Source organism: Panulirus ornatus, chromosome 17 (assembly GCF_036320965.1).
Source record: "Panulirus ornatus isolate Po-2019 chromosome 17, ASM3632096v1, whole genome shotgun sequence".
Classification (NCBI taxonomy): Eukaryota; Metazoa; Arthropoda; class Malacostraca; order Decapoda; family Palinuridae; genus Panulirus; species Panulirus ornatus.
The window spans coordinates 15,537,501-15,563,525 of record NC_092240.1 but is presented as its reverse complement, the minus strand read 5'-3'; the positions used below and the strand labels follow the sequence as shown (position 1 = coordinate 15,563,525).

Genomic DNA, 26,025 nt, shown 5'->3' with positions numbered 1-26,025 from the left:
TTACTCTTAAAGTTTCTTCTTTCACACACTTTACCAAACTCAGTCACCAGCTTCTGCAGTTTCTCACATGAATCAGCCACCAGCGCTGTATCATCAGCGAACAACTGACTCACTTCCCATGCTCTCTCATCCACAACAGACTTCATACTTGCCCCTCTTTCCAAAACTCTTGCATTCACCTCCCTAAGAACCCCATCCATAAACAAATTAAACAACCATGGAGACATCACACACCCCTGCCGCAAACCTACACTCACTGAGAACCAATCACTTTCCTCTCTTCCTACACGTACATATGCCTTACATATATATATATATATATATATATATATATATATATATATATATAGAGAGAGAGAGAGAGAGAGAGAGAGAGAGAGAGAGAGAGAGAGAATTTTCCGTTTACCGATATCTGATCCACACAAATGACGCGGATTCTGGATCACGAGATTTTTCCTAAGAAATGGAAACTCTGAAACTCTACACCAGAATAACAACAAGTTATAATGAAACTTGCCGAATTAATGACAAAAAAGTGTGGACATTAAGCTATCAGCATGATTTGTTGAAAGGTTCGAATTCATGGAATAGTTCAGTGCAGGTTCCGCCATACGTGCCGTATGAGAAACATGGATTGATCAGGTTTTTAAAGATGCATCTGATGAAATCTTTCGAAAGGAAATACTATCGAAAGTCACGATTACTATAGAAGAAAAATGTAGCAGAGAGAGAGAGAGAGAGAGAGAGAGAGAGAGAGAGAGAGAGAGAGAAGAGAGAATTTGGAGGATGCGTCGGGTTTCATCTCCCTGACATCCTCAGCCAGAGGGTATAATGAGGGTACCAGATCCTTAGATCGGTTGCCAGGCGCCATCACACTCACGAACAGGGGCACAGGCACGCAATCGCACCTGCACACGCACGTCGGCTGATGTATCTATCAAACAAAGGGTCACCATACACATCTCCAGGAGCAGATGCGCACAGCTACGATCGCAGATCCTCGAGCATAAGACGAAGCGTCGATGCGCCTGCAAACAACCAAGATCCGGCAAATCTAACGTACAGTATAAAATAATCCTAAGGTGAAAGCATGAAGACAGGAAGCCTATCCTTGACAAGCATTACATCCAAGCACAATTACATACAGCCGCAGCCCAAAAGTTTTGAATGTGTGTACATATTCTCTTTGTCTTGTATGTAGTTCCTAATTTCATAACCCTTAAATCTCCACACATCCTCGAACACTATTTTTTTTCATTCATTAATTCATCTTAACACATGAAGCACTGAATAAATGGACATCGTTGCCCGTGTTCATCCTTATCACCGATTTTTCACGATGATGTAATCTGGCGCCTACGTTTGTGGAAAATAAAGGACACTAAATCATTTCATCCATACAAGATGCAAAGGTTAAGAATGTAGCAAACATTTCCATTTTCCGTAAAATGAGGTATTTTACACGTTAAACAGGATGGAAAATGATACAGGAAAGTTCACATCTAAAACATGTAAATCAATGTAAAACTTCAGCCTCACTGCATCCTAATCTCAGATTCTACGTAATTCCACTTAACCCTAAACACTATTTTATCAAACACGACATTGTAAATGGGGAAAACAATTTTCCCTCCCAATGAGAATAACCTCGCAGTCTCTAAATCAGCAATGATCGCCATGACCTCATCTCAATGTCACCGCGGACAAGTGTAACGGACTCTTTGATGGATGGATTATCCAGGTGTTGACGCACCACTTACCGGTAGCGGTCCTGCAGCTCGATAATTAAGGGAAGGTCAGGTATAGCCCCGGAACACACACACACAGCCTCAGTCAACACTCAGCGCAACAGTGATCGTTGGCCGGGAAGCGTCCCCCCGTTGCCATGGTTACTTTGTTATTGCTGACGCAGTGGTCGGTTATATTTAGTTCACAGTGCAACTACGTCTCACTGTTGACTTGGAAAACAAGTAAATGTTTGATTAGATGAGTATGAGTTTAGTTAGGCTAGGCAAAATATGTCTGAACTGCCTAATATGTTTGAAATCGAAGTTACGTTCAGTTGACAATGGTCGAGTTCCACTAAGGTTAAATTAAAGCGACTTTGTAATCAGCCACACGGGGAAACTAGCAACTACCACATGTTGACCCGTATGACCTCTTGCATCTTCATTCTATTTTGGAAATCCGATGGAAATATTGCCATTGAACACAATGACATGAGTAAGTCAGCTACTGTGATGACTAGCAATCATCGACATTTGTTTATATTAAGATACAAGGTAAAGGGAAATTATGAATGCTGTTTATGTTCAAATCAATTATTCCAGACCTATAGCTTAGGAGAAGAGCCATATCTTTACAGCAGAAATTTTGCTTGATGCCGTACAGGGTTGGGCGAGCTGAATAAATGTTTCTATCCTAGCTCCTCTCATTACCATTAGATTTGCTTAGATGAGACGCAGATACACTTTGACGCTAGTTTTAATAATAATCATCACCTTTTTGATCTCGGATTATCATAAACAACTACAGAAAAACGGCATTTATATCTATAAATATTCATATACTCTCCTCGTCATCTACCAACAGGTCTTTCTGTTCTTTAGCTAAGGACATCGTAAACAACTGTCACTCTACCTTTCTCTCACATTTACGTTCTGACAGTACTAAAGATGTCTCTCCCGTTGACAAACCAACTCTGTTTTTGGTTCCCGTTTCTCTAACCCTACCTTGGATGACTGTAACATTCCTTTACCCCCTAATCCTATGCCTCTTCCCGTAACCTCTTCTCGAAATGTCCGAAAAGCGCTTCTCTGGACACAAGCAAGCCTAATGGTCATGATGGCATCCATCCCTGTGTATTAAAAGACTGTGCCTCTGAACCTTCATCTGTGCTTGCTCGTCTGTTCCCTTCAGTTTAAAGAACCAGAACTTTCCCTTCTAACCCCTCTAACTATCGTCCTGTTGCTTTGACATCTACCATTTCCAAAGGCTTTGAATCTCTCCTCAACTCGCACATTCTCAAACATCTTGAATCTCACAGTCATCTCTCTTATTCCCAGTATGGCTTCCGTAAGGCGAGATCCACTGGTGATATTTTCCCCCATCTTACTAATGTCTGGTCATCATCTACGAAAGATTTTGGAGTGTCCTCTGCAGCAGATCGTGATGTATCCAAAGCTTTTGACAGTATGGCATCGGGGTGTTTGGGCTCGCCTCTTTTGACTTCCCCCTCACTTTGTTCCCTCATATCTAGCTTCCTTTCCTGCCGCACTATCTCAGTAGATGATGGTGGGTCAGCTCTCCCTCTTTCTCCATTATCATCGCTGTCCCTCAAGGTTGTCCTGACTCCTACACTTGTTCTTTTCATCAACGATTTGCTCTCTTCCACAAATATGCAAATGCACTCATATGCTAACAACTCGACGCTGCATTTCTCCACATCCTTCATGTCTGCTCCTTCTCTCACTCGATCCGCATCTCATCTCGAGACAACTACCTCAATATACTCAGACTTGGACAAGATATATTAGTGCGGTAGACGAAATCTGGTTAAGTTTAATGGCTCCGGAATCCAGTTTCTACCATTCTTTCTATCGGAAATTTCTCAACCTTCCTCTCTTCTTCGATCGTTATGTAATTCAACCTCATGACAACGACAATTACTTGGTTTTACTGCAACATCCACTCTATCTCGGAAACCCCACATTACGGAAATACCTAAGTCTGCCTCTAAAGAAACTGGGAGTCATGTATCAATGTTGAAATTTCTCTTCAGAACATTTGCTGCTTTTATACAAATCATTGATCGGTCCTCGTATGGAGCACTACTCTTCCATCTGGGATGGTTCTAGTTCTGCACTCTTACTGACAGAGTCGAACCGAAAGCGGTCCGACTTATAACCTCTCCCAGGCTCACTTCAAAACTTGGACCGCTTGCCCTAAGCCGCAATGTTGGTTCACTTTCCCTCCTCTTATATAGGTAGGTATTACTTTGGTCTTTACTTCAAAGAGCTGGCTGCTTGTGTCCTCCCACCACTAGCTAGACCACGCAATACTCGGCAAGCTACTGCGTAGCATGATTACTGTGTGGCCGTTGGCAACTTACCATGATGGACCGTTTAGATAACACTGCTGTTTCTTTCCCTACACCTCGAAGCTTTGGAACTTTATAATCTCTCATGTCTTTCCCAGTAACTATGACCTGGCACGAGTCAAAAACTAATTTCCTCACTTCCTCTAAAATTCGTATATACTTTCCTTTGTCTTTCCTTTTTGCCTTTCATTAACATCTCTGTATTCCAATCAAGACCGGCCTTGATTTAACGGAGGCCTACAACATAAAGACATATTTCTGAGCAGTTGTTCATTGTGATTTGAGGTTATAAAGGTTTAAAGTATAATTACCATTATCATAATGTCTACAGCTGCCACATACACCACAAAGCTAAAAAATAACGAGTAAAATGACCAGAGAGAGAGAGAGAGAGAGAGAGAGAGAGAGAGAGAGAGAGAGAGAGAGAGAGAGAGAGAGAGAGAGCGAGCCGTGGAAGAGCATCTCTGGAGTGAGGCCAACTACACTAACTCCCTGTGTTTGTGGTGCGACTAACCATGTACACTCCCTATTCGTGGTGCTGCCAACGATGTCTACTCCCTGTGTTTGCGGTGTGGCCAACGATGTCCACTCCCTGTGTTTGCGGTGTGGCCAACCATGTCCACTCCCTGTGTTCGTGGTGCGGTCAGCCTCGTCACTCAATACCGTACACTCGCGCTGCTTGATTCTCTGACTTGTTGACGTCTGGGGTGTGGGGCTCGAGTGTTGTGTCAACACTTCACGTTGGCGGGTGAGAGGAACGGGAGGGAGTGAGTGGGAGAAAAGGGGAAGGAGGAGGGAAGAAAGAAGCGGCGGAAGGGGCTCAAAGAGAAGTAAAACTAAGAGAGGAAGACGTGGCTCAGCGGGTATCATATAACAAGGAACCTGGTGGACCAGACCACAGGGAAGCAGGTACTTCATCCTGGGTTATGCAACTCCCAGCCTCCAGTACACTGCTCATCATCATCATCATCTCACCTGTCACCGCTCCTCCAACTCCTCACCTCGCCAAGTGGAGTCTACGCAGTGGATATCGTCCCAGAAAAGACAAGTGTATTTAGTCGAGTCGACGCTGAAGGTGATTGCAAAGCTAACTAACGTAAGCCCACAGTAGACAGGCTACTTTGAACACTTGCTCCTCCTCCTCCCGTAACGAAAATAGTGCTCAAGTATGGGAGCACTATTGACAAAGAAGACTATCTCCTCCTGTCCGCCATCCTGCCAAAACGAATTCTAAAATCAGGGGGACTTACCTCTTATAGGAGCACGGAGGGGTAGGTGTGTCTGTGGAGGGAGGAGGACCAGTCAGCCGGACATGGTCCGTGCACACTGCAGAGTAAGGTGGGGGTCTCACCGGACCATACATCACCCAGGACAGGACGGTCGTTTGGTGGTTCTGCTTCGTTTGCCATCTTCCCTCCCTGGGCAACCGACCTGGCTCTGGTCTGGCAGGACTGGCGCGTGCGAGACAGTATTTGGGAAGCAGTAACTCATCTGACGCCCTCTTGTCTTCATGGCGCTGAAAGACAAATACGATTCCATTAATCTGAGGAGATTACATATATTCAAAATAGCTTTATTCCTCCAGTGATATTATAAGATTGCAATGATACAGCCCCATTAATCTTATAAAGCAAACAAGGAGCAAATTTAAAGTAATTTTTTGTAAGATTCGAACCTTTTGTATGGTATTAGTTACGGATAGAAGGGTTTAAGAGTTGAGGTTGAAACCCATACTGTTTTGAGCTGGATGAACCTTAATCCTATGAGCACAATGATACGATCCTTGGGCACGACAGTACGACCCTTGGGCACGATAGTACGATCCTTGGGCACGACAGTATGACCCTTGGGCACGACAGTACGATCCTTGGGCACGACAGTATGACCCTTGGGCACGACAGTACGATCCTTGGGCACGACGGTACGATCCTTGAGCACGACAGCACGATCCCTGGGCACGACAGTACGATCCTTGGGCACGACGGTACGATCCTTGAGCACGACAGTACGATCCCTGGGCACGACGTTACGACGCTTGAGCACAAAGAGACGAAAGTACGACCCTCGAACACAGAGGGACGATCCCTTAACACGATGGCACGACCTTCGAGTCTAAGAGTAACTGTAATCTTCAGTGTGTCAGGGCAACGACCCTTGGGTGTAAAAAGTTTGACCTTGACCTTTAAGGGGTCACGCCACCCAGGGGTCATACCGTCGTCCCCAAGGGTCGTGGCGTCGCGTCGTGTTCTGATCGTCAAGAGTCCACTGTCTAATTCGACAGGAGCCACGTCCTGCGTTCTCTAGCTGGTGTGTTGAGATTAGGGTACCGTTGAGCGGGCCAGCTGTGGACGGGACAATATCAGCGACCCACATTCTTTAGGCAGCGTCGCCGTGCAGGACAGCACGTTAGCCCAGGGTGGCAGCACTGACAAAATCCAGATTGTCTGGCTGAACAAGGGACTAAACCACATGTGCTTCCCCTGTACGTAGAGGTGGATACCAACACCATTATAAGCACCATACTGGCCTCTTTCTCTTCTCGTCCCCTGACTAGCTAGACACAAGCAGCAGCTGCTATGAAAAAAAAAAAAAAAAAAAAAAAAAAAAAAACGCTTTGTGACGTAGTAACGTGGTTTGTCTACTCCTCCATACCCACTTACACCGAGTCATTAATTATAAATATATTAGTCTATCTAAAACTTCAGCCAATATCATGAAAATCTTTGGCATGAATTAAGGCGAAACACAAATATTTTCAGACACTGTAATATTGCTCTTAAGTTGGAGTGCACAGAAGTACGAGCTGGATCACACGTTCTTCCTTCTCGTTACGTTTCCAAAACCCATCCTGGGCTTGGTGGTGTACTACTACTGTGTGCTAACCATGTTGTCCCCTGCACTGGGGAGGTTACCGAGCCAGGCGGTCACGTTCACACCATTGCCCGACGCGTAGCTAGCGGTGTACGGGACGCGAACGAACTCCATGATCCCAAAAGCAAATGATTTGCATGTGTTTGTTTCATTACAGTTACGCAAACGACGATAGGGGGTTATCAAGCTACTCCCAAAGAGGGTTATCTATCATGCGATTCGTTCACATTTCTGTGGGATGATCAGGAACATATACACCAAAGTCTTGTAAACAGGTCATACATCTCTCCATACATTCTTGTATGACAGACGTAAGAGGGAAATTCCCACACATTCCCAATAGGATATATATATATATATATATATATATATATATATATATATATATATATATATATATATATATATATAATATATATATATATATGTGTGTGTGTGTGTGTGTATTCACTACACTTCGAGTTTATTCGTCGGTCCAATTTCCCTCTACACAACCACAACACAGAACGCTTCTACTACGGTCGATCCTTAAATAACTCCTGTCGCATCCTGACGTGATCTAATCTCCTACATTTATCGCTTCCTTCGTCGAGTCTCTCAAGAGTGATCTCCGAAGGGATCTACCACAGGGCGTTCGGTCCCCCATCTCACCGTGTAACGAACTTGAAGGAACTTGTCCTCCTCAAGGTTCACTTGACAAGATACTTACTGTACGTCTACTACCGAGAATTAACTTGGCTAACGTTAGCAGCATCAGAATCTATTTAGGAGGACTCGTCCACCATTTAAACTCTTAATTCGTATAGCAAAAACGCTTCTCTTTTTTTTTTCAATCCGATCATTTTACACGATATTTCCTGAGAGTTCCCCTGACGGCGCCTGAGCGAATTTCCGCCACAGGTTCCCGCCGTCCTCCCTATTATGCGTCATCACGGACAGGAACACCGCCACAAGACTGCCTCTGTGTGGTGGCGGGTGCCGCCTCGCCCCACACCTCACGCTGGGAGTCTAACGTGTGAATCACTCCTCCTTGAACAGACAATGATCCATTGTCCGATAAGCGAGCTTACAATACGGGTACAAGTGGTCGTTTTTGAAGTGTCGATCGTCGTAAAGTACTTCGTTGACGACGCTGGCTCTGACGAGGGGTCGTACGACGACGAGTGGCCTTGTGCTCCACTTATCGTACTGAAGGAGGACCAGTTATCGTACTGACGGAGGGTCAGAAAGGTTATATTGTTTAGTCGGGCGGTTTACACGGGCTTGAGGGGGGTCTCTGCACTCAAGTGAGGGCGATAAAGGCTGACTGACTACGTCCTTAGGAGAATGAAGGGGGTTGAGTGGGGATGAGATGGCGGTCAGTGTGGTAAAGGGGTTAGGCTGGGATGAGTCTATTGTCACCGGAGTAAAGGGGTTTTTAATGTTGAGGTTCTTGTTAGTCTGGTGAAGGGGGTAGTGTGGGGGGTTGTAGTCATGAAGGAAAAGGGGTTAAATCAAGGGGTTGTTGAGGCTACTGTCACTGCAGGTAAGGGGTTAGATTATACAAAGTGTTAAAACTGACACTGCTGACATCTCAGGGAAGGGGTTGAATTATGCCGAGTTTGTCACTAAGGAAGATACACTGAGGTTGCTTGCGATCACCGTAACTCACGGTGAGGTTGTCGTCACTGTAATGAAGGGGTGGAATTATGCTGAGGTGGCTGTCAAGGGCTCTTACTCTAGTGGAACCCACACTAGACAAACCACAAACACCAGCAAAGACACATTCTCCCATCACAGCCATATCACCATGGCAGTGTGATGCACCGCCTCGTCTAGTCTGTCACGCGTCAAAAGCGAAGCTGATTGCATTCAGATGCGAAACTAAATCTTAAGATAATTAGCATACAAAAAAATTGACAGCTTAGTCCACACAAGATAACCGTCATTATCATATTGGTCTAAAAGTTCCTGGCCACTGAAGTAGTCGATACGACTCGTGAACATGACAGCGCGACCCTTGGGTATAAAAGGAAGCTTAACTCGAGACCAAATATAAAGAGGATACGAGTCACTCCATTGTAAAACGTCTCGTACACTTAACTTTCCTAAACGCTTTAAAAAAAATCTGAGAAAAAATGTGTTCTAAAGAACTTCACGATGCGTTGTAATAACTAATCCTTCCCAGAACCACAGAAACAAATCTTTCTCGCATTTTCCAAACGTACCGAGACTTGCCGTTAACTTCTAACACTGGCGTTGTATACATAACACCTGATAAGAACACCAAACGGCAGGTGCTCGACACAGGAATGTGTTTCTTGCTGTCACGTCAGCTTAGAACACCACCATTATCACTATAGCTTCGCTGTCTCGAACTCACTGCATCTGAAGCGGTTCGAACACATTTGGCGAACCATTTAACACAGTAGCAAGACTATGTATGACAGGCATTCTCTATTACCTAATGAGGTTAGATAATTATTTTGAATACATTAGAAACAAAAGCTGATAGTCATTGTAACATTAAACAATTAGTGATTACCAAACACGAGTCTATCATCGGTCCAGCTGTGGCAGCAGACAACTCTCTCTGGCTCCCTCCACCACACAACGCGCCACTGTCCACACCAGCCACGCCGATCAGTGGTATGTGGTCCCCACAGGAAATATGTTCTTATCCCAGGACGAACCACGTACACAGTGTGACGGTCATCATACGGTAATCATGGAACAGAACATTTCCTCAATTTCCTTTAATTGAATCAAGTAATAATAGTCTTTATGCTCTAATACTATTACATTATTAATTTGGTTAATTATTCTCCAATCGTCAACAGTTACATTAAATTAAATGTCTATAAAAATTTTCTACACTGTCGGATTTGAATGTTCGATTTCAGTATAATCTAGAATCGGCTTCGGAAATTATAAACAATTTCCATCACTCGCTTCAAGATGACCGAATATATGGAATCGGGCCTCAAACATAGTCTGGTTACTAGGTATTTTACAGCAGTTTCTGTAGCACTGTACTACATCTATGATAAATGAACGAGGAAGGTGGTCTGAGGAGCCACTTCGAAGATAAGAGAGAGAGAGAGAGAGAGAGAGAGAGAGAGAGAGAGAGAGAGAGAGAGAGAGAGAGAGAGAGAGAGAGAGAGAGAGAGAGAGAACCATCCCTGTACTCACTGAGGAAGAAGAAAATAGAGAAGGTCTGCTTTCGTGGGAGTCGGCGGTCAATCAGGTCAGATCGTGATGTCACGGCTGCTCACGCCATATATTTTTTTCATACAAGCTGCCGCCACTCAGGACCCGGGGGACACGACCGCCCCTGAGGGAGGCGGAAGGAACTGAACCTGCCTGGAGGATCCATCACGTTTTCTAACACATACGTCAAAGCAGGTGAAGGAAACCTGGTAAAAAAAAGGGAAGAATGATAGAAAACGTGGCAAGAAGCTACACCTATGATAACTTAAAATCCTAAAAATGATAAAATACCAAGACACTGATGGGTACTATACTTACCCACCCCGTCAAGAAACTAAAACCTTTAAATAAAGATCGAGTCGTCGAGAAGGGAAAGAAAACGCCAAGTGTTCCTAAACCGACACGGCCCATCCCGCCCAGTACTTCCCCTTCCTCCCCAGACGACGCGAGCGTGGGGAATGGTAGCCAAAGGGCAGCCACCCCTACCCACTAAGGTCACAAAGTCGTCGGCCCCAGCGAATGATCCACTATGGACGGTGTTGGTAGAAACTGTGCATAACTATGCAAGTCTCTCGGAAGTGTATTTTCAAACCACATCCTTAATCAAGCGAACGTGTTCAATCCCACGGCTCTTTACGGCGGAGAATACCACATCAATAGATGTAAACTCTTAAAACTTTCAGAGCTCCCGTGATCTCCTGACTCCATAAATCCTCTCCAGTTAAGGGTAATTGACGAGACCCGTTTTCAGAGTTCATATCCAGTTATTTCCTGTTCTCTCGGGATGTTTCCAGGGAAATCATAACTGTATCTCTGAAGGTGAGCAGCCGAGAACGCAAAATCGATCATTACAGATCCGGGAATGGAACGAGTCTCCTCCTCCGGAGCTCCCCTGGAAGCCACGGATGGTGTCAGGCTTCCTAAAGGACCCTGAAATATGAACTCTTGGTTCAAGCTTACACCTCGTACCCTCGCTGCCTCAGCCGTCCAAATACAAAACTATTAATGTCATTATGACGTTTAATCCCCCTGCCGTGAGTGCGGAGGAACACCTGCGCTCTGTCTCAATCTCCGAGGTCGCTTTCCACAATAAATGGACTCTACCATGTCAGGTTTGACTCTATTACCTTGCTAAACTTAATCTTTTTCTTAATCACCCTAAAATTACCACCACACATGCGGTGGCAAGTCATTAGAAGGGCGAGCCGAACGTCTTTCTAACAGATAGAACGACAGATATTTGTACTCGATACACAGACACAAAATCACTGGTTGAATCATGACATACATGACATCCGATTGCGCTCTGCATACGTGTGTGTGTGTGTGTGTGTGTGTGTGTGTGTGTGTGTCCTGGATGTTAATATATTACAGTGTCTAAATTGTATCTAGTTTTCATCCTATCGTATATGCCAATATAATGTAAAATAATGCTAGAGCTACTTTGTCTCAGCATCTGGGAACATCAATTCTTCAATTCACCGCAAATTAGTATGAACCTGATAACACTGCCTATTAGGTTGAAATCTATAGCTTACTTAGTAAGACAGGCCTGGTTGCCCATATCATTACCATGATCATAATGGTTAAACTCATGTGTTAAGGAATTCATAGGAACTGTCGTGTCCTTTGTCTTGAAAGGTATCAAAGCAGGTGAACGCAGGTCAGAGGAGTACTAAGGAATTCAAACAGCAATACACCACTCGGGGCTAACGAGGATGTTAGTGGTAGTGGAATAGATCAGTAACTCAGTTTAGTGTGGTAAGAGTAGAAAGATACACAAATGCTTCAAAGATAAAACTCAGTAAACTTTCGAAGTATCTATGGAGGCACAAATAATGTCATTTATGGATCTTAAGAGAAATGTGTGACCTCATTTTTAAACGTATCTATGGTGTTCCTTTCAACTACTCTGGTAAATAGTTCTATATCTTAATCGTATTGAAGGAAAAGTGCTTTGCTTTATTTGGCGACCAGTTTAAAAATTATGACGAATTTACTTTGGTTACGATATCTTACGATAAACTTAAAGTTTAGTATTTTTGAACGAATAGTACCTTAATGATCAAATCAGTCACCACATAAATAACATATGGCAATAGTAAAGGAGATCCCGAGTTCTACAGGTAACATTAGCTATCATATAAATATTCATCTCTTCATCATGAAATATAACGAACTGTCTTAGAGGACAGCTTCCAAGGCCTCTGACCAAACGTTCCCGCTACAAGGTTAAAAAACAAAGTCAATGGCCGACTCTTCACAATTAAAAGTTTATGCTGTCTGGCCTTACAATGGTAGCGGGGATTCCAGAGTTCAACCCGTTGGTTTCCCAGTGATAGTGCAGCACTAAAAGTTCCCATTCGAGCAATTATTAAGTTTAGTGGCGCTACTTTAATCACCTAACTGTAAATTGAAAAGAGACGGGGAAGCGTGACTTGGAACAATTTTTTCCCTCTGTTGTACGAGAAAATATGGCTTTAGTGAGGAGGGCGGTGAAGACGAAGGAAAATGTTGTGTTGACTTCCGTAAAGTTGAAAAAAAAAAAAGTTCCTACGAAAACTTGTGTAGCTTCCACTAGAACTAAGATTTCCCATGATTTTTACTGTTGTCGAACTACATCACCGACATCTTCACCTGCAGTCAAGCACTAAGTGGCCCAATTGTTTTCATGAGAGGTTGTCGGCATATCGTGCGTCCGCTACACAACATACACGAAATGACCAGCAGCCAAATGTAAACACCGAACCGAAACAATACACCTTTTATCTTAAAATCAGTCGAAAATAAACCAAATTTGTTTGCTATGGGAAATTACTTGAGATTTGCATGAATTCGATTGATTTCCACATGTATTCCAAAAATTTACATTATTTAACCCCACATTTTCCGTAAACACCATATCCCTCCACTATCGTCTCATTTTGACACTGTAGTATAACAAAATCACAATCCTGTTCCAATTTACTTTTAAGGCAGTATACTATCCCTGTGAAATGAATATGCGAAATTCCTTTGTAACTGGGGCGGTGCCCATATTCCTCTGTGACGCCATAGGCAATTACTCTGCCATAACACCCCCTACTGTGACGTCACACCCGCTCACACCACTAAGACGTCACTCCATTGACGTTATCACAACCTTCAGTGAACTATCACAGCCATACACGTCACTACAACGTTGCACCTTATCAACGCTGTGCATCAAGGTCATTCATATCAAAACACACGAAATGCTAGATTACGTACAATTATTTATATAACCCCAAAACCCCCCCTAACCTAACCAACGTACCTTTATTATTAACGTCTGTCACTTGGAGCTACTGCTCACAGCCTCTCCAAAAGCACTGACAACAGTAGGTTGGTTAATACGTATACAGCGACCAAGTCTTCCAGGAGCTCTTACTGAGGGCTGGCCTTCACGTACTCACTCCATGTCTCCGCCACACTAGTACACCAAGTGTTTATGTTTCAGTCTAACAGACAAACAAAGGAAGTATGATAACCGCAGCTTCCTATTTGCGCATTATTCAATGAATCAATATTTCAGGTATGCGTTTTTTTTTTAACATACAATACCTTGCAGATATCATAGTTTAGATACTTAAGATTTGAATTTATTTTTTTTTAAAGAAAATGGGGATTCCAACATGCTAGTCATACGTTGTGACAATTCTAACTTAGAATTTCTTTCGACTTTCTCTCTTTCTTGGTTATTACAAACAAAACGGAAATTATTTACTGCTTGACACTGCGTTACACAGCGTCTAGCTATAAATTCAGCTAATCCAAAACATTAATGAGGGGCTTATCTACGTACATGTCGAGTTGCGTGGAATCATAATAACCAAAAATTGCATGCATACTGGAAACATGTATGTATGTGTGATGTATGTATGTAAGATGAATATATGTATGTATGCATGTATGTATACATATAAACATTCGTTCATGTATTCCCTTCCTTGCAAGACGCCCGAGTGTATGTCCATTACATTCGTATCTCAGGAAGGTCTGGTATGAACGTGTATCAGGGATCCAGTATTTGTGCTGTTGGAAGCGCGGTCCTTGGGCCGGTGATGATGTGTGCTGAGAGTGTACCTACCTACTTATTTACGACGAGATTTTGCCAAATGGTAGGGCCAGCGCACAGCACTCCTCACCTCCAAGCTCAGTGCAGATGTTAAGACGTTTCCTTTCCATCCTGGCAGTATGTTAGATAAGTCTTTTCATGATCTTTTGCAAGCTTTCGTATATTTTTGTTTGATATCGTTTTGGCCTGATCCACTACTCTTGCAGGCTGAACGATTGGTTATTTTTTTTTTCGTACAGAGAAACTTTCCAGTCCATAACACTGTTCTTTACTCCTTCAATTTGTTGCCATTTCTTTCTCCTTTCTAGGCTGTATGGTTCGAATTCTTTCGGTCATCTCAATGATAGGTCATATGGTCCATCTCCTTGATTTTGTTCGTGAAGTTCCTCTGAATTCTCTCTTTCTTGCAGGTTTATCTTCTCCTGTTTGGCAGTATTCCATTTTGCTTCATGTGTACACAATGAACGCTTTCATCTTTTTTTTTTTTTAACTATCGTAGAGTTCACTTCATCATGCCACTCATTACGTGGCTTGATAGCGCTATCATCTCAGAAAGCTCCCCGAATTCTAGTTACGATTCCACCCACGTACACCCTTGATGTGTGTTTTTATTTTGTTTCTCTCCTTTGTTGGGAGTCTGCTTTACGGTGTCATCATTACACTGCTAATTCGTTTCCATGATTTATCTGCTGACTTTCATCTTCTCTGAATTCCACCAGGTTCCCTTCTGGTCATATTGTAGACTATGTCTGTCTTCTTTAATCACTTTTTCTTAACTTTTTGTGATCTTGTTGAATCTTCGTGTCATGAGCGAAGCACTTTACTACGCCTTATTTTGCCTTTCCGTCGGGTGTTAAGTGAGGAAGGGTTAGTGGAAAGAGAGGAAGAAGTTGAGGAATGTGAGTGGGAGAGAGAGAGTGAGGAACAGCAGGAGGAGGAGGAGGGAAAGGAGTGGAAGAGGACACAGCCCAGGACAGACGTAGAACGCGCGCTGGTGGTGGAGGGTCAGGCTCTGGTAATTAGCCTCAATAGCAAGTGGAGCAGGGCCGTGACGGGACCCAGGAGCGGGAGGGGGATGGGTGGACTTGGAAGAAAGGATGGAGGAGGAGGAGGAGGAGGAGGAGAAGGTGGCCGTCTGGTGGGGGTGAGGGAGAACCTGTATAGTGGGGATGGGATGGGGTAAAGATGAGGTGGAGGGGGGGGGGGGTCAATGGAGAAAGGGTGTAGTGGTATAGGTCAAGTGAGGCCAGAAAAAACGGGGGAAAAAATGTGTATGGGGGTTGGGCAGTTGTCATGAGTGAAGGGGGTGGTTGTGGGAAGGCTGGCTTGTCCGGCTGCCAGGCGCACGATGATGCAGCGTGGGGGTCATACGGGAGACGGTGTTCGAGGGCAGGTCAGGTCACCTAGCATTTCCATTTACATTAGCAGCGAACAGTATCTTTTGTTATCGAAAGACGACTTAATGACCAAAATATTTCGATGCGAAGTGTGATGAACGAAATGAGGAAGAACAACATAAAAGGCATCTGAAATTCTTTGTTGACTCTGAAGTTTAAGTATGAGGAAGCGGTAGACTAAGGTCTTTGACAGAAGAGTCGATATCTGAAATCGAGGAATGAAGGAAGCGAACCAATGATGAGGAGACACGTCAGAAAAACACTAAAGAGACGAACCAAATGCAAAAAGTCCTAAAACCAGCAATAAAAGCAATCCAGCTCGGGCCATGTACTCTCGTCGCTAGGATGCACACGCGATAAAAACCAAATTCCCATTATGCAAATCAATGTTGCTCCGTGTTCTTTTAATGTTGCGAGATGATAATACTGGACTCTTGAACAATGAGTCGTAAGGAGTTATGCAACACCCCGAGGAATTATGCAACGGCTGAGGGAGGATCGGGTCCATCTTTGTCTCGGGAAGTACGACGTATGTGCACACTTTCACCCCGTCCTCTCCTGAGGCTCCTCACCACACGACCTGCTGAAAATCGATGAGGTAAAAGCAATTTTGTGCGATACAGAGGGAAGGAGGAGTTTACTGCGTGGGAGGGTAGGGTTGGTTGGCGGGGCTGGAGTTTACAGGTTGGGGGGGATTAGAACCAGAAGGGATACCGGGTCAAACTGCGTCCCTAAGGAGCACAGACGACACCTTAGAGAAAAACACCTTTACTTCGTAGAGGATTATACTGGTTAAATAATTATGCACAGGATTCTTCGACTTGTTAGGATTAGCGAAAAAGGAAATTGTTTCAGCAGGGAATAATTACATCTACATTACATCATGCTTATATGTATCTATAGATGTGAGATATAACGACTATCAATAGCTCATTACTTTCTACAAAAGATGCATAAACAATGCTGATGTTTTTCAACCTGGCCTTTATCTTCCTTTTTAGTCAGTCCGTACGACACTTGACCACGAGACCTGGAACGCGGCGGCAGCATCCAGCCACGAAACTGCCAGCCGTACAACATCATCCACCCGTTGACCCTTTCAAACAATAACTGGCAACAAGGCGGAGCTTGGGGAAGGTTGCCATCTCAGTCATGCGCGTTGGGTGCATGCATGAGTGCGCATACATATGCAGGTCGCGTGCTTCCCGTATGTACAGGGGAGTCTCAGGCCAAGAAAAGTCATATTATCATCGCCAATGTTGCCAACTCATTTGTTAGTCACTTTAAGCATTTAATATTTTGTTCACATAATATGAGGGAAAACGTGCGATGCTGAATACACCAGTAGGTCTCACATCTGTTATTTATATGGACTTGAGTCCTGTCAATTGCCAGGGTTAAACTTTAAGGCCGTCAGTGCCAAAATTACATCCACCAATCGAGAAAACGTTGAGCCCTTTTGTTACTTGCTCAAGATAATTCTACGACCATACCCGTTGGGTGTGTACGAGATCATGAATGAATTCATGAGAATATGATTATCCCTGGGGATAGGGGATTAAGAATACTTCCCACGTATTCCCTGCGTGTCGTAGAAGGCGACTAAAAGGGGAGGGAGCGGGAGGCTGGAAATCCTCCCCTCTCGTTTTTTTTTTTTTTTTTTCAATTTTCCAAAAGAAGGAACAGAGAATTGGGCCAGGTGAGGATATTCCCTCAAAGGCCCAGTCCTCTGTTCTTAATGCTACCTCGCTAACGCGGGAAATGGCGAATGGTTTAAAAGAAAGAAAAAAAATGTTTTGGATTATTATTATTATTATTATTATTATTATTATTATTATTAGGTACAGTAGGGGTGAGGGTCAAGTCAATTGGGAGGTGAGTTTGAATGGAGAAAAACTGGAGGAAGTGAAGTGTTTTAGATATCTGGGAGTGGATCTGTCAGCGGACGGAACCATGGAAGCGGAAGTGGATCATAGGGTGGGGGAGGGGGCGAAAATTTTGGGAGCCTTGAAAAATGTGTGGAAGTCGAGAACATTATCTCGGAAAGCAAAAATGGGTATGTTTGAGGGAATAGTGGTTCCAACAATGTTGTATGGTTGCGAGGCGTGGGCTATGGATAGAGATGTGCGCAGGAGGATGGATGTGCTGGAAATGAGATGTTTGAGGACAATGTGTGGTGTGAGGTGGTTTGATCGAGTAAGTAACGTAAGGGTAAGAGAGATGTGTGGAAATAAAAAGAGCGTGGTTGAGAGAGCAGAAGAGGGTGTTTTGAAATGGTTTGGGCACATGGAGAGAATGAGTGAGGAGAGATTGACCAAGAGGATATATGTGTCGGAGGTGGAGGGAACGAGGAGAAGAGGGAGACCAAATTGGAGGTGGAAAGATGGAGTGAAGAAGATTTTGTGTGATCGGGGCCTGAACATGCAGGAGGGTGAAAGGAGGGCAAGAAATAGAGTGAATTGGAGTCATGTGGTATACAGGGGTTGACGTGCTGTCAGTGGATTGAAGCAAGGCATGTGAAGCGTCTGGGGTAAACCATGGAAAGCTGTGTAGGTATGTATATTTGCGTGTGTGGACGTGTGTATGTACATGTGTATGGGGGGGGGGGGTTGGGCCATTTCTTTCGTCTGTTTCCTTGCGCTACCTCGCAGACGCGGGAGACAGCGACAAAGTATAAAAAAAAAAAAAAAAAAAAAAAAAAAAATATTATTATTATTATTATTATTATTATTATTATTATTATTATCATTATTATTATTATTTATTATTATTATTATTATCATTATTATTATTATTATTATTATTATTATTATTATTATTATTATCATTATTATTATTATTATTATTATTATCATATAGCTCTAGAACCCATTCTCCAAGTGCTTTTGCAACTTTAATGCTGCGCTACGATCGGTGTAAGGGAAAGTATGGACTGCTTTGGCTTAAGCAGTTCTTCGGTGAGATTGTACTCGGGTAATACAGCTTCGCCCTTAGAGCGGTTGCAGAGTACAATCATAGTTGTGGTGCAAATATCAAAATTGTTAAAATAATGCACTTGAATTACATTAGGTCCCCAATAGATTGCCATATACTAGTTTCAGTCATACATAACAGTAAAGGAATAAATACACCTGGAAAAATGCAAAATGACGCCTTACTAATCGTCGTGAGCCTTACTAATCGTTCGTGAGTGCCCAGCGACCATTAGAGTACACAACATGAGGGAAGGACGTGATATACCCAGCACTGACGAACAAACTACTCGAAATCAATCTTATGATCGGACTGAATCTTCACCTGGTGTTATCTTTAAAGAACTATCAAACCAAAGGTCTCGATATCATATACCCAAGGGTCGTACCTTCTTGCTCAATGGTCGTACAATTTTGCTCAGGTCGAATCATCGTGCTCAAGGGTTCGTATCGTCGTGCGACGAAAATTGAGAAATTAGGACAAAATCCGTCAGAAGGAATTTTTTCCTTTTTCACAAAATGGAAGAAAGAATAGGTTTAAATACAGTCGAGGTCCTTAGAGTTAGGGCATGTGAAGCTTCGGGAGGAAGAACGGAAATGTCTGTGGGGCCTGGTTGTGGAGAAGCGGTTCTGGTTTCAGTGCGATATACATGGCAGTGAGGATGTGAGCGTATGAGGCTATTTCTTCGTCTGTCCCCAGCGCTACCTTGATGGCGTGTGAAATGGCGAATGTAATTGATATTTATACATTATATATATATATATATATATATATATATATATATATATATATATATATATATATATATATATATATATATATATTTTCTTTTTTTCTTTCAAACTATTCGCCATTTCCCGCGTTAGCGAGGTAGCGTTAAGAACAGAGAACTGGGCCTTTGAGGGAATATCCTCACCTGGCCCCCTTCTCTGTTCCTTCTTTTGGAAAAAAAAAATATGAAGAGGCAGGGAGAACGGATGTGAGAGTGGAAAAGGAGGATGAGGGAGTGTTGACAAAAGACAAGGAAAGAAGCCTGGGAAAAAAGAGCATTTGTGGGAGAGGGTCCTGTGAGAGATGGAACCTGAGGGGAAAAAAAAAGATAAGCAAGAAAACCTGAGAATAAACGAGTACAGAGAGATGTGGTGTTGAGGGCAGCAAGCAGCAGGTGCGGGAAGATATATTTGAGAAGAGAGGTTGGGGGAAGAGGCTCTGCTGGTGGGAAAGTGTGAGGGAGAGTGACGTGTAAGAGTCAGGAAGTAGGAAGAGGAGGAGTGGATGGGCCTGCCTGGTGAAGAGTGGAGCTGAGCAGGTTGATTCAGGAAGAACTAAAGGAAGACCTTTGTCTCAACCTGAGGTTGGTAGTGTTGTTGGAAGTGGGTGTGATTTTAGTGTGATTTTGTTGGAGTGGTGGAGGTTGTTGGTGGCTGTTGTGATTTTGCTGGAGTGGGGTGGCAGTACTGTTGTCGATGTTGGGGATGTCATGGTCTTGTTGGAGGGGGTTGGTGGTGTTGTTGATGTGAGGTCGTTGTGGTTTTGTTGGAGGAGGGTTGATAGCGTTGTTGATGGGGAGGGGGTACTGTGGTTTTGTTTGAGGGGGTTCAGAGTGTTGTTGATGAGGGGGTGCTGTCATGTTATTGGAGGGGTGAAAATGTGGTGGTAACAGCAATGCTGTTAGTATGGATTGAGAAGAAAGTTAAGTGTTCATGACTTTTCCAGCCTCTGAATCACATTATCAAATATTCAACAAAATATCAATTTTAGACATATGCATAAAAAGATCCAATTCTAATCATATATATCAAAGTTATATACACACTTGACTCAATCCCAGATGTTTAAACAACACCATACTTAACATATCTATACAATCAAACCATCTATATTAAACCAGCCTATAGTAAATAACAGAAAAAAAGGAAATAACTCAAAGGTTTAAGATACGTCAGAAGCCATGGATGGAGTCAGGACTACCCCGAGACAATTACTTGAGGAATGCGACCCACAGCTCCAGACACAAAGAAGATTCCACTGTGTTGTTTCCGTCTCCCTGTGTCTGTTGTGCTTCGTCTGTCGTGGGAATTTAATTTGCATGTCTGGTGGTGGAGGGCTCAAGGCCTCTCCGGGAAGGCTGCGCCTCGCTGACGACACTGTTGTGGGCAAGAGAATGATCGGATAATTACGTAGATGATTAAATGAATGGGAAAATACGCAAAAGTCTCTCTCTCTCTCTCTCTCTCTCTCTCTCTCTCTCTCTCTCTCTCTCTCTCTCTCTCTCTCTCTCTCTCTCTCTCTCTCTTCTACATATATGACTTCACAGTGACATCACAGCAGCAGTAAGAAACATGCAGCACTACATTGCACAACAAGAACAATAGCTGAACCAGGACAGAATGTCTGCATCTCCACAGAAGTCTTTGGTGGCTCACTTAACCCCAGACAGACACAACTCCACTCCACACCCTCCAGCCACCTTGGATGGAGAATCACCCCCACACTACAAATCACTAACCATACTAGACATCACCTAGGACACACTCATGACATTCACTCTTCATATCAATAAACATCAACAGTAAAAACAACAGGCAAATCAAACGCCCTTTGAACACCAACTGGCGCAAAATAAGCACATAAGCTGCAAACTTCTTATAATCATAGCCCTAAGAACACTTACTGGCTGCTAAGCAACCACAAATACTCAACACCCTCATGCTCGGCGATCGTCTTTTTTTTCTTTTTTTTTTTTTTTTTTGCAACAACACTAGACCCTTCCCCAAGCAAACCACTCCATAACTGACCACCAACCAACCAGCAATGATAAAAAGCTTACCCTTGCCTCACACTTTGGCAACCTCTACTCACAGATCCCTCCCCTCCGGTCTTAGCAAACTGACTGGACAAGTACTAACTAAGCAACCGACCCTCTCAGCTCAGTATTAATACCACCCCACCAGACATACATCCAAATGAGACGACACTCCCCAGACGAACACGAGTCACACACTTTTCCCCATCTACGTCCTGGACATGACCCATCCCCTACGTCACTAACAAACACCAATTCAGCACATCCCATGACCCTTCTTGCCCACGATGGAACCACCGCAGTGAAGACATCGACCACTCACTGCTCAGTTCCACTACACCCTCCTCATACAGACACATACACAAAACATCACTACACTTTATGACCTGTGTTCCCACCCAGCGGACGTGGTCAGCTTACTGAGTGCTGCGGGGGTTTCATACAGACTGAGGGAATTCTTGGGTCAGGAAGCATACACACACACACACACACACACACACACACACACATATATATATATATATATATATATATATATATATATATATATATATATATATATATATATATATATATATATATATTGGTGTAGGTGTCATCGCACTCCGCTTGCTCAAGGCTACATCACAGGTAATAAGTGACCTTTGTCAAGTTTGTATCGTTAAAGAATTCCTCACTCCAAATGAGTCCATCATTTCCCTACTACTAGAAGTAACGGACCTTTAAAACTACAGGAGTTCCTGGAAAGTGTGTCCTGGAGTAACTCCAGGACACCTTTAAGAAATTCTCCTGGAGCGTTTATAAATACATACATGAATGTGTGTGTGTGTGTGTGTGTGTGTGTGTGTGTGTGTGTTGGTGACATACATTATGTATTCATGTTGATCATTAAGTGATATAAAGTTATATGCTTGTTGCATTGCAGTAATACTGTATTAAATGCTTAAGTGATGAATATTTCTAAGTTGGTTGCGATACAGTAGTATAGAAGTTGACATACACATAACTATGGGAAAGCTGAGTTATTTGCTTCCCCAGCTGTGTACTCGTTCATGGATTGTTGACAACATTCACAGTAGAGGTACATGGAGACTGTGGTGACGGACGAGAGTCAGTCTGGCGATCGCTTCCCGGACAGTCCAGGAAATTTAGGGAGTGACTCTGGTCAGCTGGGTGGGTCACATCTCCTGTGGTCAGCTGGGTGGGTCACATCTCCTGTGGTCAGCTGGGTGGGTCACATCTCCTGTGGTCAGGTGGGTTTGTCACATCTCCTGTGGTCAGGTGGGTTTGTCACATCTCCTGTGGTCAGGTGGGTGGGTCATATCTCCTGTGGTCAGGTGGGTGGGTCACATCTCCTGTGGTCAGGAGGGTGGGTCACAACTCCTATGGTCAGATGGATGGGTCACAACTCCTGTGGTCAGGTGGGTGGGTCACAACTCCTATGGTCAGATGGATGGGTCACATCTGTGGTGAGGTGGGTGGGTCACAACTCCTGTGGTCAGGTGGGTGGGTCACAACTCCTATGGTCAGATGGGTGGGTCACAACTCCTGTGGTGAGGTGGGTGGGTCACAACTCCTATGGTCAGATGGGTGGGTCACAACTCCTGTGGTCAGGTGGGTGGGTCACAACTCCGGTGGTCAGGAGGCTGTGGCCCGTTGTGTACACCGAGGCGACCGTATCTCCAACATAGGCCTCTCGTGTGCACTAGTTCACTGTGTGATCTGATTTGTATATCTCTCTCACAATCAAATCTACGGGAGGTAGACACTCTCCTGTGGAGATGGTAGGTCCAATAAGGCGTAACGTAACCCAAGTATCAAGCTGGGATGGTGGGTGAGAGAGAGAGACAGTTCAGGTCGACATGTTGAGCAGCAGACGTTCCGAGAGCGACAATGACAAACGTTTTTATCTTACCCCATCGAAGGTTGGACGGTGTGTGTGTGTAATGATGATGATGATGATGATGATGATGATGATAATAATAATAATAATAATAATAATAATAATAATAATAATAATAATAATAATAATAATTATAATAATAATATGGTCGAAAATACACTGTTGAGGTATTACATAACTGGGAGATCATAACAGTACCTGGTTAAGTATTCACAAAAGAGCTTAAGAGTAAGGTAAAGCGAGATACGACTACGCTTTGGTCCAGCACATGAGTGAGGTATATTTACATACTCAAAGTGGCACATTTACAGGAGGTTTTACAGCGTAAATAATATGGTTAATACTTTATGTGTTTGGTGGTAATTAACTGAACACTAAGTGATAGGCAGTTACGCGTTGATTGTTACAGTAATCAGTAGTTGAGATACAGTATTTATTTACTGGTGATTAGTTGAACATCATGATGAACAGGCACACACTGGTTGGGTTCCAATGGTACGGAGAAGTTGACACTCACATAAGAGAACAGTAAAGTATATACTTTTGTACATATGCACTTGTTCATAGTTCATGACGTTCACAGTGGTAGGTATAGCACTAGTCTTATGTCTGTCTACACGAGTACTGGTTGACGTGTGTGTGTGTGTGTGTGTGTGTGTGTGTGTTTTATGAATAGAGAAATTTACACCCGTGTTGCCTTGAGTGGGCAAATACTTTTAAGGCTTGCAGTCTTTCCCTGTACTAATTTGGTGCCAATTTAGATGCTCTGCTCTGGATTTTCTCTATTAGTTCTCTACGAAACAACAGCACCAAAACCAGCATACGTCAGTAACAATGAAGAACAGTGACAATAACACCATCACTATAACAACAGGAGTAAGAACACCATCACAATAACAGCAGCGACAAAGGACATCAGGAGGCAACAAGAACTTTATCAGGAACGAATAAGAAAAATTAAGAGCAAGCAGCAGCAACAATAACACCAAAAACAGCAGCAAGAACAGCAACATCGGTGGGAACAGCAGCAGCAAGAACAACAGTAACAAGGGTGTGATCGACCTTCACAAGGACACCGACACAAAGCCAGCCATGAGGGGGCCCCACAGCTGCAGCTCCTGAGGTAGACGATCCTCCCTCCTAAACTCCCTCCCAAACCCTTTCTCAATCCCCCTCCACTTCCTCCTGACCCACCGTGGCTACGGGAGCTAACTACCACCACTCCCGTGGCAGACTTGTACCTCCTCTTCTCTAACCTCCTCCTAACACCCTCCTTCTCTTGAGCCATCATGCAGTCCATCACACGCGAAGGACCCATCCTGGCCGGCCCACACATTAAGAAGCATATCTCTGTCTCCACCACCACCAACCTTGCTGCCTCACAATCCCCACAAACACGTGATGTAACAGGAACACAAGCCCCCCCTTCTAGTGATAAAGACAACCATAAACAATGATTAAACTCGTCAGCGGACATCTACACAAGCAGGAGTGGCCGACGGTAAATGAACCTATGAGTGAAATCTGAACCCTTGTACCAAGCAAGCGTGCTCACCCCAAAACCCACCCCGAGGCCTCAAGGTCATTGCGGCAATGAATCAGAACTTGGACAGTGTTTGTGCTTCATTAGTATTCACCTTGAACACTAAGTAGATTCGTCACTGAGACTTAACTACCAGTTCCTCCTCCTGCATGCAGTCCCGTCAACAACATGGCTTATTGTGTAGCTCTCCTGGCACCGCCAGCCGACCATCTCCTGGGCGTCAGCTGGAGATAAGGACCCCAGAGCATCGCGACTGGTGCATGTGAATCTGTCCGTTTCCTGCTTCATCTGCTTCTTCCCACTCTAGTTTCTTCGTGAGTATGATCATATCCACATTATCTCAATGTATCTTCAGCCTTATTCACCTCATATACATCCATACCCTCACCACATTGTGGGATCCTTTATCTCATAAAATTAGTTCTCTGTTCTCATATGTTCATCTGTTCCTATAATGGACACCTGAAATTTCACATCCACACGAAATATCTGGGATTAGCACCAACCCCTGCGTGTAGCTTCTGTCACCCAAATCCCATCATCTCAGTATTCATGAAGGCTCTCGCGGTATGCCAGCTCTTATCCCTCGCATGGATCACTAATTTTGCCAAACTCGTTTTCTGTGATACACCAACAGCCTTAGACGACATTTGCAATCTTCCACCTCCTCCTCCTCCTCCTCACAAACAAAGATTTAACCATCTTCCACATTCAAACTTCTTCGCTAATATCTTGAGACGTAAAAATCAAACAACGATATTGATGATGTTAAACAGTCTACCAGTCTCTAATATTTGCTACAGATAAAGATCCTTTTTACACCATTGTCTGTTCTCACAAAAGCGCGAACCTCCTCCGTCGACATTGTCAACAGCATGGTAAAGCCTATCACACACCACACACAATAATCGGTCTCATCCCAAAATCCATTGTTCAGCATTATACCACATGTCACCAGCTGCTTAAGCTCATCACTCATTCTCCACTTCTTATGTGGATCTTCCACAACGTCCATGGACACTCAGTAATCCATGAATTCGCCTTCTTCTTGTTTTAAGAATTTCTAATGTTTCCTTGAAGGTAGCGAAATTCGCGCCATATACTTAACCACTTGTGTTGTGAAGCCTAACACAGATCTGGTAAGTGTT

General features: G+C 43.7%; 1 protein-coding gene across 5 annotated transcripts in view; it reads right to left on the bottom strand.

Annotated features, from left to right (window-relative positions):
- LOC139754572 (uncharacterized) overlaps positions 1-26,025 on the bottom strand; it is a 241,207-nt gene that overhangs the window by 16,405 nt on the left and 198,777 nt on the right. Inside the window, exons 3-5 of one of the 5 annotated variants that reach the window (XM_071671946.1) lie at positions 20,611-20,772; positions 10,142-10,365; positions 5,350-5,615 (exon numbers count right to left, since the gene is read on the bottom strand). The gene's annotated coding sequence lies outside the window, so the exon portion shown is untranslated. Of the gene's footprint in view, positions 1-1,760; positions 1,900-5,349; positions 5,616-9,494; positions 9,689-10,141; positions 10,366-13,454; positions 13,601-20,610; positions 20,773-26,025 lie in introns of those variants that run through there. The other 4 variants (XM_071671948.1, XM_071671950.1, XM_071671949.1 and 1 more) reach the window with 4 other exon arrangements.